General features: G+C 44.9%; 1 protein-coding gene across 1 annotated transcript in view; it reads left to right on the top strand.

Annotated features, from left to right (window-relative positions):
• The first annotated feature begins 9,537 nt into the window (after positions 1-9,537).
• HAPLN3 (hyaluronan and proteoglycan link protein 3) overlaps positions 9,538-18,096 on the top strand; it is a 75,936-nt gene continuing 67,377 nt past the window's right edge. Inside the window, exon 1 of the mRNA XM_040342405.1 lies at positions 9,538-9,640. The gene's annotated coding sequence lies outside the window, so the exon portion shown is untranslated. The remainder of the gene's footprint in view (positions 9,641-18,096) is intronic.

Below are 18,096 nucleotides of genomic sequence, written 5' to 3'. Positions count from 1 at the left end.
TCCTCTTGCGTAAAAAAGTTGAGAAAGTATCACAGCCATCTTTTTTCACGTTTGCACATGTGATCCTTGGAAAGAATTACTCCCTTACAGATATCTAAAAAGATCAACGGTGTGAGTGGAAACTTATCTGAGAGGCAGAAATTCTTCTTCTGGAGGAATCCAAGTTGAGAAACCCTCCTTTAACACAATGAAAGTTATGGCAGGGGACACTTGTTTTCCAAACCACTAGAAACGGGGACAGACCACTCAGACGGGACTGTTCCCCCAGAAAAAGAGACGAATGATAATCATTCACCACAGTTAAGCTGTCATAGAGAGCGCAGGCGCGTCGCCCCCTCTCTTCTGCACCTGTCTATCACCAATAGATAGATTCATGCATCGCCGCTGCCGCCCCCTATTCAGGTGTCGGGCGCCGGGCATCAGAATTACAGTGGTGGGGGTGTTTTTGGAAGCACCTGATTAGAGCCGTCGGCTCTAATAGGCTTTCAAATTGGTAAATAGCGGGCCCAATGCTGTGCATTTGCTGTTTACACACTGTTGTGTTACAGAAACAAATAAATAACTTCCCTAACACTGACCCGCCACTCAGACAATCAGGTGCTCGGGTCTGGTTACCCTGTCACCTGATTGGCCGAAGCGACAGACGCTGTGATTGGATGCCTATCAGGTATCCAATCATAGCAGAGATAATTGGAAGAGGACGGGAGAAGACATGGAGGACTTGGAGCATGGAGGACAGCGTCGAGACAGGTAAGTCCCGAGGGGGGGGGGGGGTCACACTGGTAGCATTTGATGGGGCACAGTAGCGGCAATTGATGGGGCACACTGGTAGCATTCGATGGGGCACAGTAGCGGCAATTGATGGGGCACACTGGTAGCATTTGATGGGGCACAGTAGCGGCAATTGATGGGGCACACTGGTAGCATTTGATGGGGCACAGTAGCGGCAATTGATGGGGCACACTGGTAGCATTTGATGGGGAACAGTAGTGGCAATTGGTGGGGCACACTGGTAGCATTTGATGGGGCACACTGGTAGCATTTGATGGGGCACACTGGTAGCATTTGATGGGGCACAGTAGCGGCAATTGATGGGGCACACTGGTAGCATTTGATGGGGCACAGTAGTGGCAATTGGTGGGGCACACTGGTAGCATTTGATGGGGCACACTGGTAGCATTTGATGGGGCACAGTAGTGGCAATTGATGGAGCACACTGGCAGCAATTTATGGGATGAAGTGGCAGAAAATGATGGGGCACACTGGCAGCAAATGATGGGGCACACTGGCAGCAAATGATGGGGCACACTGGCAGAAATTGATGAGCACACTGGCAGCAATTGATGGGGCACACTGGCAGCAATTGATGGGGCACACTGGCAGCAATTGATGGGTACACTGGCAGCAATTGATGGGGCACACTGGCAGCAATTGATGGGCGCACTGGCAGCAATTGATGGGTGCACTGGCAGTTTGATGGGGCACACTGGCAACAATTGATGGGCACAGTGGCAGCAATTGATGGGTACAGTAGCTGTGTTTGATGGCACAGTGGCTGCAATTGATGGGTACAGTAGCTGTGTTTGATGGCACAGTGGCAACAATTTATGGGTACAGTGGCTGCGTTTGATGGGCACAGTGGCTGCGCTTGATTTTTTTTTTTCAGTTGGTTTGCACCCCCCCCCCCCCAAAAAAAAAATTTGACCACCAGCCGCCACTGCAGGGGACACTTGTTTTCCATGATCCTTGGGTAGAATTACCACCTTACAGATATCGGACGGACTGTCCTTCAGGAAAAAAGGACGAATGATAATTATTCACCACAGTTAAGCTTTACATGAGACTTGCTCTAAAGAAAACATTTGAGAGATTTACTTGCACAATCCTTCAAGGTGATAAAAAGGTCTTTTCATGTAGGTAGGTAGGTAGGCTCGTGGAACCCCATTGGCTCAGGGTCACACTTGCAATTGCATAATATTATTGTATGAAGTCTTTTTTTTTTTATTTGGTTGGTTTTGTTTCCGCTTGTGTACTGGCGGTGACTGACTCAAGCCTTCACTACTTTCTTTTGACAAACAGCAGAATAACAAAGGACACTACAGACGGGATAATATATCATTTCACTCTTGATCCGCATTGATCTAGGTCCGCATTATCCTTCTTGGATCTTCATGTACCACATTTCCGGGCAACAGAAGGTGTCATTGTCTGCAAAACAAACCAGAATCGCTGAACAAATCAGAAAGGGTTGTAGAGATAGAAGGAGTCAGACACAACGGCTATCAAAGACGTGAATAAAGTTCTACAAAAGTGGAGAAAGCACAGCATGGGGATTTGTAAAAGAAACGGATCAATGACATATTCCAGTCTCTCCCGATGCTTTATAGAACATGCCACTTATTCTGAAGCGAGATCCTTTTCTTGAAAGAGTGTTTGAAAGAAATCTGTCTTGGGAGAAATTCAGGGGCTGCTATTGTGGCTCTTTAGAAAATGCTAGTTGTTTGCAGGGCTGGACTGGGACAAAAACTTGGCCCTGGACTTCATCCAGACTGGCCCACTTTGACAGGTCTCTCCCACAGCGGCCGGACAACTCCTGCACCCCCCCCCCCACCCAAGCCCCCTCTCCCCCTTCACTAGCCACTAGCTGTTTTACTTTATTAGAGTAGAACGGCTGGTACTGGTACTCTTATAGGCACATACCAGTGCGGAAGCTAGACATTATTTCACCCGGGGCAAAGAATCAGTTTGGTGCCCCCCCTTATGGGACAAGATTAGGCAGAAGTGAGAAACTCCCAGGCCACTGTCACTGAAGCCGGCCCACTGAGCCATCGGCCCGCCGGGAAACTCCCTGTAGTCCCAATGGCCAGTCCATCCCTGGTTGTTTGGCTGCCTCTGGTTTGAAAATCTTGTGAGGGACTGAACCAGAACAAACATTCAGATCAGTCAAGTCAGAAAGAAGTCAAAAATCCCGGGGCTAGATTCAGATAGGTTACGCGGATCTTTAGATCCGCGTAACCTATCTGATTTACGATCCGCCGGCGCAAATTTGAGAGGCTAGTGCAGTATTCAGAAAGCACTTACCTTGCACCGGCGGATCGTAAATCCCCCGGCGGAATTCAAATTCCGCGGCTAGGGGGAGTGTAGTATTTAAAACGGGCGTTGAAATAGGTATTTGTGATTTTTGAATGATTTGTACATTTGTTTTGGAAAAGTATGTAAGGTTTTATATTTGTATAATAATTCAATAAAAATAATTGGAAACAAGAAAGATGTATATACAGTGGGGAGACCCCTTTCACACTGGGGCAGAGCGGGCGTTAGCGGTAAAGTGGCATTGTTTTTTTACCCCTGTAATAGCGCCGCTTTTTGCCCGCTAGCGAGTCGCTTTTGACCCCCACAAGCGGCCGAATAAAGGATTAGCCCCCCTGGCGGTGTTCCCGAGTCTGGCTCGGGGTGGAATTTCAGGACCAAAAGCGGTAACCCCGAGCCAGACTCGGGATCGCCTCGCAATATCTACAGGCAGAGTTTACTTACCTTGTCCCTGGATCCTGCGATGCCGCCCCGCTGTGTGATCGAGCGGTGTCTCCTCGCTCAATTCACACAAGTTCTGAAGGCAATTGGTTCCACTAGTTTTTAGTTAGGCGTATCAGAGTAAAGGGGGCTGAACACAAGTGCCTGTGTGCCGCCGATCTCCGTTCCCTGCGACGTTACGACTTACGGGGACGGAGATCGGTGCCAAATTTTAAAAAGTTAATAAACACAATACATACAGTATACTGTAATCTTATAAATTACAGCACTGTGTGTAAAAAATACACACCCCCCTTGTCCCTAGTGGTCTGCCCAGTGTCCTACATGTACTTTTATATAATAAAAATGTCTGGTGTGTTCCTTGGCCTTCATGATGCTTTTTTCCCCCCTAATGTTCTCTAAAAAACCTCTGAGGGATTCACAGAACAGCTGTATTAATACTGGGGTGGATTCAGTAAGCAATTGCGTCTGCGTAACCATAGTTACGCAGCACAATTGCTTAGTTGCGCCGGCGTAACGACTTTTCTGTATTCAGAAAGCTTGTTACGCCAACTGCAGCCTAAGATATGACTGGCATAAGGCTCTTATGCCGTCGTATCGTAGGCTGCATTCTTACGATGGCCGCTAGGTGGCGTTCCCGTAGTGGTCAGCGTAGAGTATGCAAATTGCATACTCACAACGATTCACAACCCTACGCGCGCCCTGCGTACGCATTTTACGTCTTTTGCGTTCGTCGCGTTCCGCGTAAGGCTTCTTTCACACTATGGATTGTATGTCCGTTTTATAATATCCGTATTACACCTATTAACGGACGTTTATTAATGGATTTAATAACGGATACATACGGATAAATATTTTACCATTCTTCCTTTATTGAAAACGGATAATGTTTATCCGTATATATCCGTATACATCCGTTATATCATTCCTTTCTAACGTCCGTTAATAAAAAACATTTCACCCTTTCTTGAAGTCCAGCTCCAGAAGTCGCATGGATATTCAGGGGAACCCCGCCGTCAATTTAAAACAAAAAATGACGTGCGGTTCCCGGTAAATATCCATAACCAGACCCTTCAGGTCTGGTATGGATATTCAGGGGAACCCCGCCGTCAATTTAAAACAAAAGTGACGTGCGGTTCCCGGTAAATATCCATAACCAGACCCATTATCCGAGCACGTTAACCTGGCCGGCCGCAGAAAAGAGGGGGGGACAGAGTGCGGCCCCCCCTCTCTCCTGAACCGCACCAGGCCACATGCCCTCAACATGGGGAGGATGTCCCCATGTTGATGGGGACAAGGGTCTCATCCCCACAACCCTTGCCCGGTGGTTGTGGGGGTATGCGGGCGGGAGGTTTATCAGAATCTGGAAGACCCCTTTAACAAAGGGGACCCCCAGATCCTGACCCCCCCCCCCTGTGTGAAATGGTAATGGGGTACACTGTACCTCTACCATTTCACGAAGGAAGTAAAAAGTATTGTAAAAAAACACACTGACACAAAAGAATAAAGTCCTTTATTTAAAAAAAAAAAAAAAAAAAACTCCAGCGCTGAAAAATCCACTCGTTCCCGGCTTCCAGCGTTGTCCTGATCCTGCGACGGGTGCGGGTGATCTCCCGCGATGAGAAGATCCAGCGTCGGGTGATCTCCGCTCCGGCGATGTGAAGATCCATCCGGCGCAGCAGCATCCCGGACCTCCTCTCACCGCTGGGCACAGCCCAGCGAATGAGCGGCTGAAGCAGTGACATTTCTTATATAGAGGAGGCAGAGCCACCCGTCACGTGACCCTGCCCCCTCTGACGTACCTCTGCTACGTCACTGGGGAAGACCAAGAAGAGGAAAGACCAAGAAGAGGAAAGACCTTTCCTCTTCATGGTCTTCCCCAGTGACGTAGCAGAGGTACGTCAGAGGGGGCAGGGTCACGTGACGGGTGGCTCTGCCTCCTCTATATAAGAAATGTCACCGCTTCAGCCGCTCATTCGCTGGGCTGTGCCCAGCGGTGAGAGGAGGTCCGGGATGCTGCGCTGGATGGATCTTCACATCGCCGGAGCGGAGATCACCCGACGCTGGATCTTCTCATCGCGGGAGATCACCCGCACCCGTCGCAGGATCAGGACAACGCTGGAAGCCGGGAACGAGTGGATTTTTCAGCGCTGGAGTTTTTTTTTTTTTTTTTTTTTAAATAAAGGACTTTATTCTTTTGTGTCAGTGTGTTTTTTTACAATACTTTTTACTTCCTTCGTGAAATGGTAGAGGTACAGTGTACCCCATTACCATTTCACACAGGGGGGGGGTCAGGATCTGGGGGTCCCCTTTGTTAAAGGGGTCTTCCAGATTCTGATAAACCTCCCGCCCGCATACCCCCACAACCACCGGGCAAGGGTTGTGGGGATGAGACCCTTGTCCCCATCAACATGGGGACATCCTCCCCATGTTGAGGGCATGTGGCCTGGTGCGGTTCAGGAGAGAGGGGGGGCCGCACTCTGTCCCCCCCTCTTTTCTGCGGCCGGCCAGGTTAACGTGCTCGGATAACGGGTCTGGTTATGGATATTTAGGGGGAACCGCACGTCATTTTTGTTTTAAATTGACGGCGGGGTTCCCCTGAATATCCATACCAGACCTGAAGGGTCTGGTTATGGATATTTACCGGGAACCGCACGTCATTTTTGTTTTAAATTGACAGCGGGGTTCCCCTGAATATCCATGCTCAGTAAAATTAACGTCCGTTAACATAACGGACATTTACAGAGACATTTACTAACGTCCATGTGCCATAGACTTCAATGTTAAAATATAACGGACGTTAATATATCCGTTACTTGCAACGGACAAATAATTTACAAAAAATAGTGCAAGACCCGTCACATATTCCGTTATAACTAACGTCCGTATGTTATAACGGACTATTACGGATCTTTACGGAACATAAAAAAATCCCATAGACTTTAATGATATTTTATAAAGGACGTATAACTTCCGTTTTTTAACATTATCTGACGGATTTTAAAACGGATTATTAAAACGGATTTATTTTGTAGTGTGAAAAGGGCCTAAGGCTGCTCCTGCTATTAGCAGGGGCAGCCAATGCTTAGGCCCCTTTCACATTGAGGAGTTTTTCAGGCGGTAAAGCGCTAAAAATATCGCTGCTATCCCGCCTGAAAAACTCCTGCACTGCAGACTCAATGTGAATGCCCGAGGGCTTTCACACTGAGGCGATGCGCTGGCGGGAGACAAAAAAATCTCCTGTCAGCAGCATCTTTGGAGCGGTGAGAGGAGCGGCATGTATACCGCTCCTTCACCGCTCCTTCCCATTGAAAACAATGGGAACCGCGGCAATACCGCCCGCAATGCGCCTCTATAGAGGCGCATTGCGGGCGGTATTAACTCTTTATCGGCCGCTAGCGGGGGTTAATACCGCACCGCTAGCGGCTGATACCCGCGGCAATTCCGGCGGTATAGCGCCGCTATTTTTAGCGGCGTTATACCGCCACCGCAGCTCCCGCCCCAGTCTGAAAGGGGCCTAAGTCTACCCGTCGTTCCCGCGTCGCGATGTTTGAAAATTACGTCGTTTGCGTAAGTGAATCGTGAATGGCGCTGGACGCCATTTACGTTCACGTTAAAGCAAATGACGTCCTTGCGACGTCATTTGCCGCAATGCACGTCGGGAAAGTTTCCCGAGGGAGCATGAGCACTACGTTCAGCGCGGGAACGCGCCTAATTTAAATGATCCACGCCCCCTACGGGATCATTTAAATTACGCGCACTTACGCCGGCCATTTTTAAGGAGCGCCCGCGCAAATTTTGTAGCTACTGCTTCATGAATGAAGCGTAGCGCAGGTAATTTACGGAGGCGCAGCGTTAAAACGTAATGCTGCGCCTCCGTAAGAAGTGCGCAGCAGTACCTGAATCTACCCCACTGAGATTAAATGACACGCAGGTGGACTCTATTTACGAATTAGCTGACAAGTTCTGAAGGCGATTGGTTCCACTAGTTTTTAGTTAGGCCAATCAGAGAAAAGGGGGCTGAATACAAATGCATGACACACTTTTCACATATTAATTTGTAAAGAACAATGCAAAACCATTGTGTGTTGTTCTATTACATTAAATCCCAATTAAATACATTTATAATATTGGATGTAACATGACAAAACATGGAAAATTGTAAGGGGTATGAATACTTTATCAAGGCACTGTATTATAGCAGTTTTACCACCACTGTAATGCATGGCAGCACGTGCTCTACATATCAACATATTTTACCATAAAGTTTATTTTAATGTTATGTCAAACTGTTGGAATATTTTTTTAATTATCTTGTTTGCACACAGTACCCCAAAAACATTTTTAACGTTGTATTCCAGATATGGCAAATTTTAAGTATCAGTGGGTGAATATTGCCTCATCATTGGTGGCATCAGTGGGTGAATAGTGCCCCATCATTGGTGGTATCAGTAGGTGAATAGTTTCCCATCAGTGGTGGTATCAGGTGAATAGTTCCCCATCATTGGTGGTATCAGTGGGTAAATAGTGCCCCATACAGGGATGGACTGGCCATTGGGACTACAGGGAGTTTCCCGGTGGGCCGATGGCTCAGTGGGCTGGCTTCAGTGACAGTGGACCGCCGCTCCCCGCTCCTCTGTCTCTCCCTTCTCACAGCGCTCACCTCCTCTCCCTCACCGCAGCACTCACCTGGGGGGAGCAAAGAAGCAGGAGGAGGACCAGAGGAGCAGGGGGGGTGACAGAGGAGCATGGGGGAGGGGACAGACAGCTGACTCAACAGATATGGCCTGGGAGTTTCTCACTTCTGCCTAATCTTGTGCCATTAGGGGAGCACCAAACTGATTCTTTGCCCCGGGTGAAATAATGTCTAGCTTCCCCACTGGTACTGCCTATAAGAGTACCAGTACCAGCCGTTCTACTCTAATAAAGTAGAATGGCTAGTGGCTAGTAAAGGGGGAGAAGGGGATTGGGTGGCCAGGGGGGTGCGGGAGTTGTCCGGCTGCCATGGGAGAGACCTGTCAAAGTGGGCCAGTCTGGATGAAGTCCAGGGCCAAATGTTTGTCCTAGTCCAGCCCTGGCCCCATCATTGGTGGTATCAGTAGGAGGAATAGTGCCCCTTTATTGGTGGTATCGGTGGGTGAATAGTTCCCCATCATTGGTTGTAGAAATAGTGCTCCACCAATGGTGGCAGTGAAAGGAATAATGCCCCATTGTTGGTGTCAGTGGGATGGATAATACCCCACCATCTGTATGGAAGGAATAGTGGGTGAATACTTCTCCATCATTGGTGGTATGAATCGGTGAATATTGGTGGTATGAGTGGGTGAATATTGGTTGTATTGGTGGGTGAATATTGGTGGTATTGGTGAGTTAATTATTGGTGGCTTTGGTGGGTGAATATTGGCGGTATGAGTGGGTGAATATTAGTGGAATGGGTGGGCAAATATTGGTGGGTGAATATTGGTGGTATTGGTGGGTGGATATTGGTGGTATGAGTGTGCGAATATTGGTGGCATGGATGGGTGAATAGTGCCCTATGATTGGTGAGCAGTGCTGTCTATCCTCCCAGGTGATATCTCTGTATAGAGGTGTCTGGCAGTGACTCTCTGTGATCTCTATCTCAGCACTGGAAGGAGATCGGACGATCCTCCCATACACCGGCCGGGATTTGTCCTCCTCATTCCTCTCCTCCAATAACAGAGACCACAACAAGTGGGTTATATCCATGTGCTCGGTGTCCCCAATACAGAGGATAGATCCCTATGAGAATGGAAGGAGCTCCCTATACCCTGCAGAGAGCGGACTCAGCTGAGCCGTGTGTATGGAGTGTATGAAGTCTATGAAGTGTATGAAGTATATGGGGTGTAGAGTTACAGAGGACGGTACACTGTGTGTGTTCTTTGGCCATTGGCATCCCACCTATCCATACACTGCCTGATTTAGGGGGCTGACTCGGGGTTTGGCTTCTATGACGTCACGAGCTTCCCCTCTGCCAATGAACAGTCATTAAGGCTGAGAGCCCAAACATTCTACTACAGATCTCCGGAGAGAGAGAGAGAGAGGAGGCTGTGCTCGGGATATACAAAGGATCGTCCAGGACTCTGCAACTGTGAGTATAGAAATCACTGCACACTGATACCATCTTCATCCTCCTCCTCATCATCCTCACTATCTTCATATTGTATAACAATCACTGCACACTGCTACCATCTTCATCCTCATCCTCATCCTCACTATCATCATATTGTATAGAAATCACTGCACACTGCTACCATCTTCATCCTCCTCCTCATCATCCTCACTATCTTCATATTGTATAACAATCACTGCACACTGCTACCATCTTCATCCTCATCCTCATCCTCACTATCATCATATTGTATAGAAATCACTGCACACTGCTACCATCTTCATCCTCATCCTCATCATCCTCACTATCTTCATATTGTATAGCAATCACTGAACACTGCTATCTTCATCCTCCTCCTCCTCATCACTATCTTCATATTGTATAACAATTACTGCACACTGCTAACATCTTCATCATCTTCATCCTCACTATCTTCATATTGTATAACAAATTACTGCACACTGCTATAATGATCATAATTATTGCACACTGCTACCATCTTCATCCTTCTCTTTATCATCACTGTCTTCATATTGTATAACAATTACTGCACACTGCTAACATCTTCATCCTCCTCCTCCTCATCATCACAATCTTCATATTGTATAACAAATCACTGCACACTGCTATAATAATCATAATTACTGCACACTGCTACCATCTTCATCCTCCTCCTCATCATATTGTATAACAATCACTGCACACTGCTCTCTTAATCATTATTATCATCATTTTCATCTTCATATAGAATAATAATCATTGCACACTGCTACCATCTTCATCATCATATAATATACAAACCACTGCACTCTCCTATCATCATCCCCATCCCCACCACCTAGTATAGGAATCACTGCACTCTCCTATCATCTCTATCCTCCTCTTCATCATCATCATTATATAGTTTATGAATAATCGCATACTCCTTATCTTCATCACCATATAGTATATCAATCAGTGCATGATCACACTGCTGTTATCTTCTTCATCATCATCATATAGAGTTTGAATAATTGCACACCACTATAATCTTCATCATCATATTTAAATGACTGCATGACTACAATCCTATCATCCTCCTCCTTATCATATAGTATATAAATCACTGCATGCTCACACTCCTATCTTCATTGTCATCATCATCCTCTTCTTCATCATTATCACCATCTTCATGATCATCTAGTATATGAAGCACTGCATGCTCAGTGCTGACACTCCTATCCTCTTCTTCATCATCATTCGCACTAACCTATAGTATATGAATCACTGCATACTCAAACTTCAATCCTCAACATCATCCTCATCACTGTCCTCCTCCTCCTCCTCCTCCTTTATCTATACAGTCTAGATCAATTCTTTGGACAGATTTCCGAAACATCAAAACTGAACAACCCCAATGTTTTCTAAGTTGCTCCTTACATTTACCAACAATACTATGAGTGACAAACACAGTATTCTGTACTTCTGATTTATTTCCCCAGCCAGGTACAAGCGTACAGTTCTGGGAAATCTTCATCACAGCAATAGAAATACGAATTCTAGTAGTTGATGGGTGACAGTTTCATGTTTTTTGTTTTTTTTACAATCAGCATTGCTTTATTGAAGGATTAAGTAGTATTACAATGAAGTATGCAAGGCATGGAGGTCATAGTCAGCAAGACACAGTATAATGAATTAATGAGACATTGATTAAGATGTATTCATTATCCAATCAGTATTGAGACAGCAAAACAATAGGACAGGTTGTTTAAAAAGACATAACTTTACATACCTGGGAGTCTTATAACAGAAGGTTTTATCTTCCAGTTTCCATGTACTCCATTTGGAATATATTAATTATTTTTTTGCATTGCTACATTTGAATGCTGAATCCAAAAGCGTCATTCGTTTACGACAACTCATCCCCACACCATTACCTTTTGTAGCAATTACATTTTCCTTTAGATTGTAAGCTCTTGTGATCAGGACCCCTAACCTTCTTGTCTTGAATTGTATTGTAACTGTACTGTCTCCCTTTATTTTGTAATGCACTGTGCAAATTGTTTGTGCTATATAAATCCTGAATAATAATATAATAATAATAATAATCATCTAATGTTAGCAATAATAATAATAATAATCTAAAGTTTATAATAATAATAATAATAATAATAATAATCTAAAGTTTATAATAATAATAATAATAATAATAATAATAATAATAATAATAATCATCATCATAGGCATGCGCACAGGGTGTGCCGGGTGTGCCCAGGCATACCCTAATCACCCCATGTGCATTAGTGTTATGGCTCTGTGTAGCAAAAGGAACATGGGAAAAAGCTCCCTCTTACCGGATGTGCCATAAGAGACGTGTTTATGCTCTTCCCTTTAACTGTGCCAGCAGGGAGATCAATGTGCTAGGGTCATATATATATATATATATATATGTAGATACATACACATGCATGTGTGTTTGAGCTTAAGCCCCCATTCACACCTAGGCGTTTTGTCGCCTGTAGTGTGACGCCGCAGCAGCCCCGAGACGCCAGAGGGACGAAAACACATGCACCTCTATGGAGATGGTTCACATCTCCACGCCGAACGCCGAACGCCGTACGCCTGTCGCCTGAAAAAAAGTCCCGGACCTTTTTTTCAGGCGGCTTTCGGCGTTCGGCATAGGAGATGTGAACCATCTCCATAGAGGGGGTGAAGGCTGCATTCACAATCGCGGCGTTTTGTCGCCGCAAATCGCGGTACAAAACGCCGCTATTTGTCGCCGCAATTCGCGGGACAAAACGCCGCGATTTTGTACGCCGAAGTGTGAATGCAGCCTAAGGGTGCACACCCTAATGCATTAGGCTGCGCACACCTGTGATAATCATCTAATGTTAGCAATAATAATAATAATCAAAAGTTAATAATAATAATAATAATAATAATAATAATCATCTAATGTTAATAATAATAATAATAATAATAATAAAAATAATAGTAGGCTGTATTGATGGAATTAATCAGCAGGGATTTCCTCGCTGTGCCTTTTCCTATTTGGATCCCCATGCTGCCTCGTCTTTCCTTAGATCTGATTTCCTCTCTCAGCACTTTCACGTTCACAATTGTTTCCTGAGTCCATTTCATGTTGCTGTTCCAGATGTCAGATTTTGGGAGATGGGATCTGTCACCCTCTACTGGTGTGACTCCATAGGCATTCCCCTTTATCAGGCTCCATTCACACTTGTGTGACGCCTAAACACACACAAAACCACGGGCGTTCCCACGGTGCACAAGAAACGTGTATCTTTTTTTTGCAGACGCGCTGCAGTGCCATTGACTGTAGCAACCCAACAAGTGCGTGCAAAGTTGCAAGAAAGACTTTTCTGTTCTATTTTGCTGAAGGTGGTACCGTCTGATGTTTTTTCACCTTATTGCCTAGGATGCATTAAGGTGAAAAGACATTTACCTTTACAACCCCTTTAAGGACTGTCATGTTCTCTTTATTTCACATAAACATTTGCTATACAGTTCAGATGACCCTTATTTATGTATCATTATTTTTCTATATACAATTAACCACTTAAGACCCGGACCAAAATGCAGCTAAATGACCAGGCCCCTTTTTGCAAATCGGGACTGCGTCGCTTTAACTGACAATTGCGCGGTCGTGCGACGTGGCTCCCAAACAAAATTGGCGTCCTTTTTTCCCCACAAATAGAGCTTTCTTTTGGTGGTATTTGATCACCTCTGCGGTTTTTATTTTTTGCGCTATAAACAAAAATAGAGCGACAATTTTGAAAAAAAATCAATATTTTTTACTTTTTGCTATAATAAATATCCCCCAAAAATATATATAACATTTTTTTTCCCTCAGTTTAGGCCGATACGTATTCTTCTACCTATTCTACCTATCTACCTAAAATTGCAATAAGCGTTTATCGGTTGGTTTGCGCAAAATTTTAAGCGTTTACAAAATAGAGGATAGTTTTATTGCATTTTTATCAATTTTTTTTTACTACTAATGGCGGTGATCAGCGACATTATGGCGGACACTTCGGACAATTTTGACACATTTTTGGGACCATTGTCATTTTCACAGCAAAAAATGCATTTAAAATGCATTGTTTATTGTGAAAATGACAATTGCAGTTTGGGAGTTAACCACAGGGGGCGCTGATGGGGTTATGTGTCTGAAGTGTGTTTACAACTGTAGGGGGGTGTGGCTGTAGGTGTGACGTCATCGATTGTGTCCCCCTATAAAAGGGATCACACAATCGATGCCGCCGCCACAGTGAAGAACGGGGAAGCCGTGTTTACACACGGCTCTCTCCGTTCTTCAGCTCAGGGGACCGATCGCGGGACTCCAGCGGCGATCGGGCCCGCGGTCCCGGTCACGGAGCTTCAGACCGGGTTGCGGGTGCCCACGACCCACGGCTGGGTACTTGTACAGGACGTGCCATTCTGCCGACGTATATGTGCAGGAGGCGGTCCTTAAGTGGTTAAGTGCCGGTTCACACTACAGCTTGGGATGCGACTCGTCAGACCTGAAGTTGCCCCAAGTCGCTGGACATAAGAAATTCTTTTGAAGTTAATGTACACTATTGAAATCGCTCCGACTTCAGAAAAGGTTCCTGTACTTCAAGGCGACTTCTAGGCAACTTGTACCCATAAATTTCAATGGAAGTTGCCTCCAAAGTCGGATCTCCATCTTAACTGAAGCAACTTTACAGGAAAATAAAATAGTTTACCCAGGCAAACCCCTCCCTCCCACAGAGCTGATTATTCTGTGATTGGCCACAGCCAAAGTCGCCTGTCCTGGAGGCAATTTTAAGTCGCGTTGTAAGTTGCTCAAAGTCACGATGAAGTCACCTCCAAATCGCCTTGCAAAGTCGCGCTGTAAGACGGGTTACCACTGTGTGAACCGGTACTTAATGTGTTATGTGTATGATTTCAAAGCTAAATTTTAAAAGATTTGAAACGGTTAGAGAGGATTATGAGAACTATATGTTAGACCTATATTAGTGATCCTATTGGAGGATCAAATATGTATTTACTTATTTAAACAATGATTACAAAAATTGTCTAAAAACAATTCCACGACAAGTAAAAAAAGTACAATCTTTATGGACACTGAAGAAGCCCAGATTGAGGGCGAAACATGTTGGGAACGTCATCAAATCTGCTGTATCCATAAGGATTATATTTTTTGTACTTGTCGTGGAATTGTTTTTAGACAATTTTTTAATCATTGTTTAAAATACATGTATATTTTTTAATATACCTCCTTGGATTAATTTATTAGTACATGCACCTTAAAAATCTCAACAAGTATTCCTATATCTATCCTCTCTAATATAATTTTCGGTTGCATCATGATACACACATTCATGGAAAATTGTATGGTCATTCATCCGATTTTGTCACAGTGTGTACTAGGCTTTACACATGTATGGCTAGGCTTGAGGCTCCATTCACACCTAGGCGTATTTACGCCCGACGCTCGTGCCGCTGGAGGGGTGATTTTACATTGTTGTCTATGGAGATGGTTCTTTTTTCCCCACAAGTAGAGCTTTCCTTTAGTGGTATTTGATCACCTCTGCGGTTTTTATTTTTTTGCGCTACAAACAAAAAAAAAGTGTAAATTTTGAAAAAAATCATCAATATTTTTTACTTGTTGCTATAATAAATAGCCCAATTTTTTTTTTTCTTTTTAAATGTTCTCAGTCTAGGCCGATACGTATTCTTCTACATATTTTTGCTAAAAAAAAAAAAAATCGCAATAAGCGAATGGTTTGCGCAAAAGTTATAGTGCCTACAAAATAGGGGACAGAATTATTATTTTGTATTATTTTTTTTTTACTAGTAATGGCGACGATCTGCGATTTTTATCGGCACTGCGACATTATGGCGGACACATCCGCCACTTTTGACACATTTTTGGGACCATTCACATTTATACAGCGACCAGTGCTATAAATATGCACTGATTACTGTATAAATGTGACTGGCATTGAAGGGGTTAACACTAGGGGGTGAGGAAGGGGTTAAATGTGTGCCCTGCATAGTGTTTCTAACTGTGGGGGAAGGGGACTGACTGGGGGAGGTGACCGATCTGTGTCCCTATGTACAAGGGACACAGATCGGTCTCCTCTCTCCCTGACAGGACGTGGATCTCTGTGTTTACACACAGGGATCCATGTCTGTGTAACCGCCGATCGCAGGTGCCTGGCGGACATCGCGGCCGGCAGGCACGCGTAGGGTTGCCACCTCATCCCTTTAAAACAGAACACATATGAATTACACAGGTTCTGTGGCTGATTTAATGCAGGTAAGGCACCAAATGAGTCTAATTACCACCTTAATTAGCCAGAGAACCTGTGTAATTCATATGTGTTCTGTTTCAGGCTGGGTTCACACTACTACACTACTTTCATCCTACTTTGCTCTGTGTTCAATGTTTCCCTATGAGAGCGTCTTGTAGCGTCCTACACAAGTCGGTCCGACTTTGAAAATGCTCCCTGTACTACTTTTGGTCCTACATTGATCCTACTTCAGGCCCATTGAATATCATTGAAGTCGGACCAAAGTAGTATCCTGTTCATGAAAGTAGGATGGATGTAGGACCAATGTAGCAGAGCAAAGTAGGATGAAAGTAGTGTAGTAGTGTGAACCCAGCCTCAGATCCAAAAGGTGTCAGGCTGGGTTCACACTACTACACTACTTTCATCCTACTTTGCTCTGCTACATTGGTCCTACATTGATCCTACATTGGTCCTACATCCATCCTACTTTCATGAACAGGATACTACTTTGGTCCGACTTCAATGATATTCAATGGGCCTGAAGTAGGATCAATGTAGGACCAAAAGTAGTACAGGGAGCATTTTCAAAGTCGGACCGACTTGTGTAGGACGCTACAAGACGCTCTCATAGGGAAACATTGAACACAGAGCAAAGTAGGATCAAAGTAGTGTAGTAGTGTGAACCCAGCCTTAAAGGGATGAGGTGGCAACCCTAGGCACGCGCATCGGCATCTCAGTGATGAGGCGGGCATGCGCGCGTGCCGCCGTCGGCGGTGCTCGCGCGCCCCCAGTGGCTGGAGGCCGTATATAGACGGCCTCCCGGAGATTTAGGTCCACACTGCGGCCGTATAAAGTCGCACGGCCGTCAGGAAGTGGTTAAGATAAACAGGTACAACTTATGTAGGAGGATTTGTTACATCTCTGTGTATCACCCGAGGCCGGTCACTTCACTGGGAGGAGGAGTTTACAACCACTTTGATCCGGTTTTGTCTTTGTGAATCCCTTCATTTACTATTTCTGGTTTACACATTAACCTCACTTTGTAGTTTCTTCTGTTTTTTTTTTTTTAAATATTAACCATCAGAGGAGAAGTGGTGATTCTTTATTAGTAGCATTCCTTCCTTCCTATAGAATGAATATGAGATCGGCGTATATATGGGGCTAATGTATAGTAATAGATGCTAATAAATGGTAAGAATTGTGCATTGTGGCTTGACAAGATAAAAGACATGAATGGGAGATAATAGGAGACACATGACGGCGTTCCATCTCCTCGTCAGACATGATGGGTAATTATAGGGAGGAGGAATCTGTGACCTTGATGTGTCACTCATCACCACTTAACATTCCCGGGGAAATAGCTGTACAGAGAGCTGGTTATACATTGCCATGCGTTATCTTGGACTCTTTCCTCTTCATGTGCCATAGGTCAACATGCCATTCCGGATTATCCAGCCTTGTATGGGGGGAAAGGTGGAAGTATGGCGAGGAAAGCCTCCTTAGTCAACATCCATACCATTATTTACCAATGTACTAAGGTGTGCCAGGAGTCTAGGAATTCACTCTATAGGGATGTGTAAAGTCAATGGGGGTGTGGAGTGCAGTGTTACTGATAGTGGAGATATTTTCACCCTGGGTGAATGAACCTTTACGCCCTGTACACACGATCGGTTCATCCGATGAAAACGGACCGATGGATTTTTTTCATCAGATATCCGATGAAGCTGACTTTCATCAGTCTTGCCTACACACCATCGGTTAAAAATCCGATCGTGTCCAACGCGGTGACGTAAAACGCAACGACGTGCTGAGAAAAATGAAGTTCAATGCTTCCGAGCATGCGTCGACTTGATTCTGAGCATGCGTGAATTTTTGACCGATGGATTTCCCCACAGACGACCGTTTTTTTTCTATCGGTTTTTTAACCACCCGAAAATTTTATTCTATTTTTTTTCACCGATGGAAAAAAAACTGATGGGGGCCCACACACGATCGGTTCGTCCAATAAAAACGTCCGTTTTCATCAGACGAACCGATCGTGTGTACAGGTCATTAGGTTTTTAGGATCGGCTACACTTCAGTACGTTGGCCTACACTTATTTTATTTAACCGCTTAACCACTTCAGCCCCGGAAGATTTGGGTGCCCAATGACCGGG

This window comes from Rana temporaria, chromosome 3, assembly GCF_905171775.1.
Source record: "Rana temporaria chromosome 3, aRanTem1.1, whole genome shotgun sequence".
Taxonomy (NCBI): Eukaryota; Metazoa; Chordata; class Amphibia; order Anura; family Ranidae; genus Rana; species Rana temporaria.
Note: the sequence above shows the minus strand (reverse complement) of the source record. Positions and strands in the feature narration are given on the sequence as shown.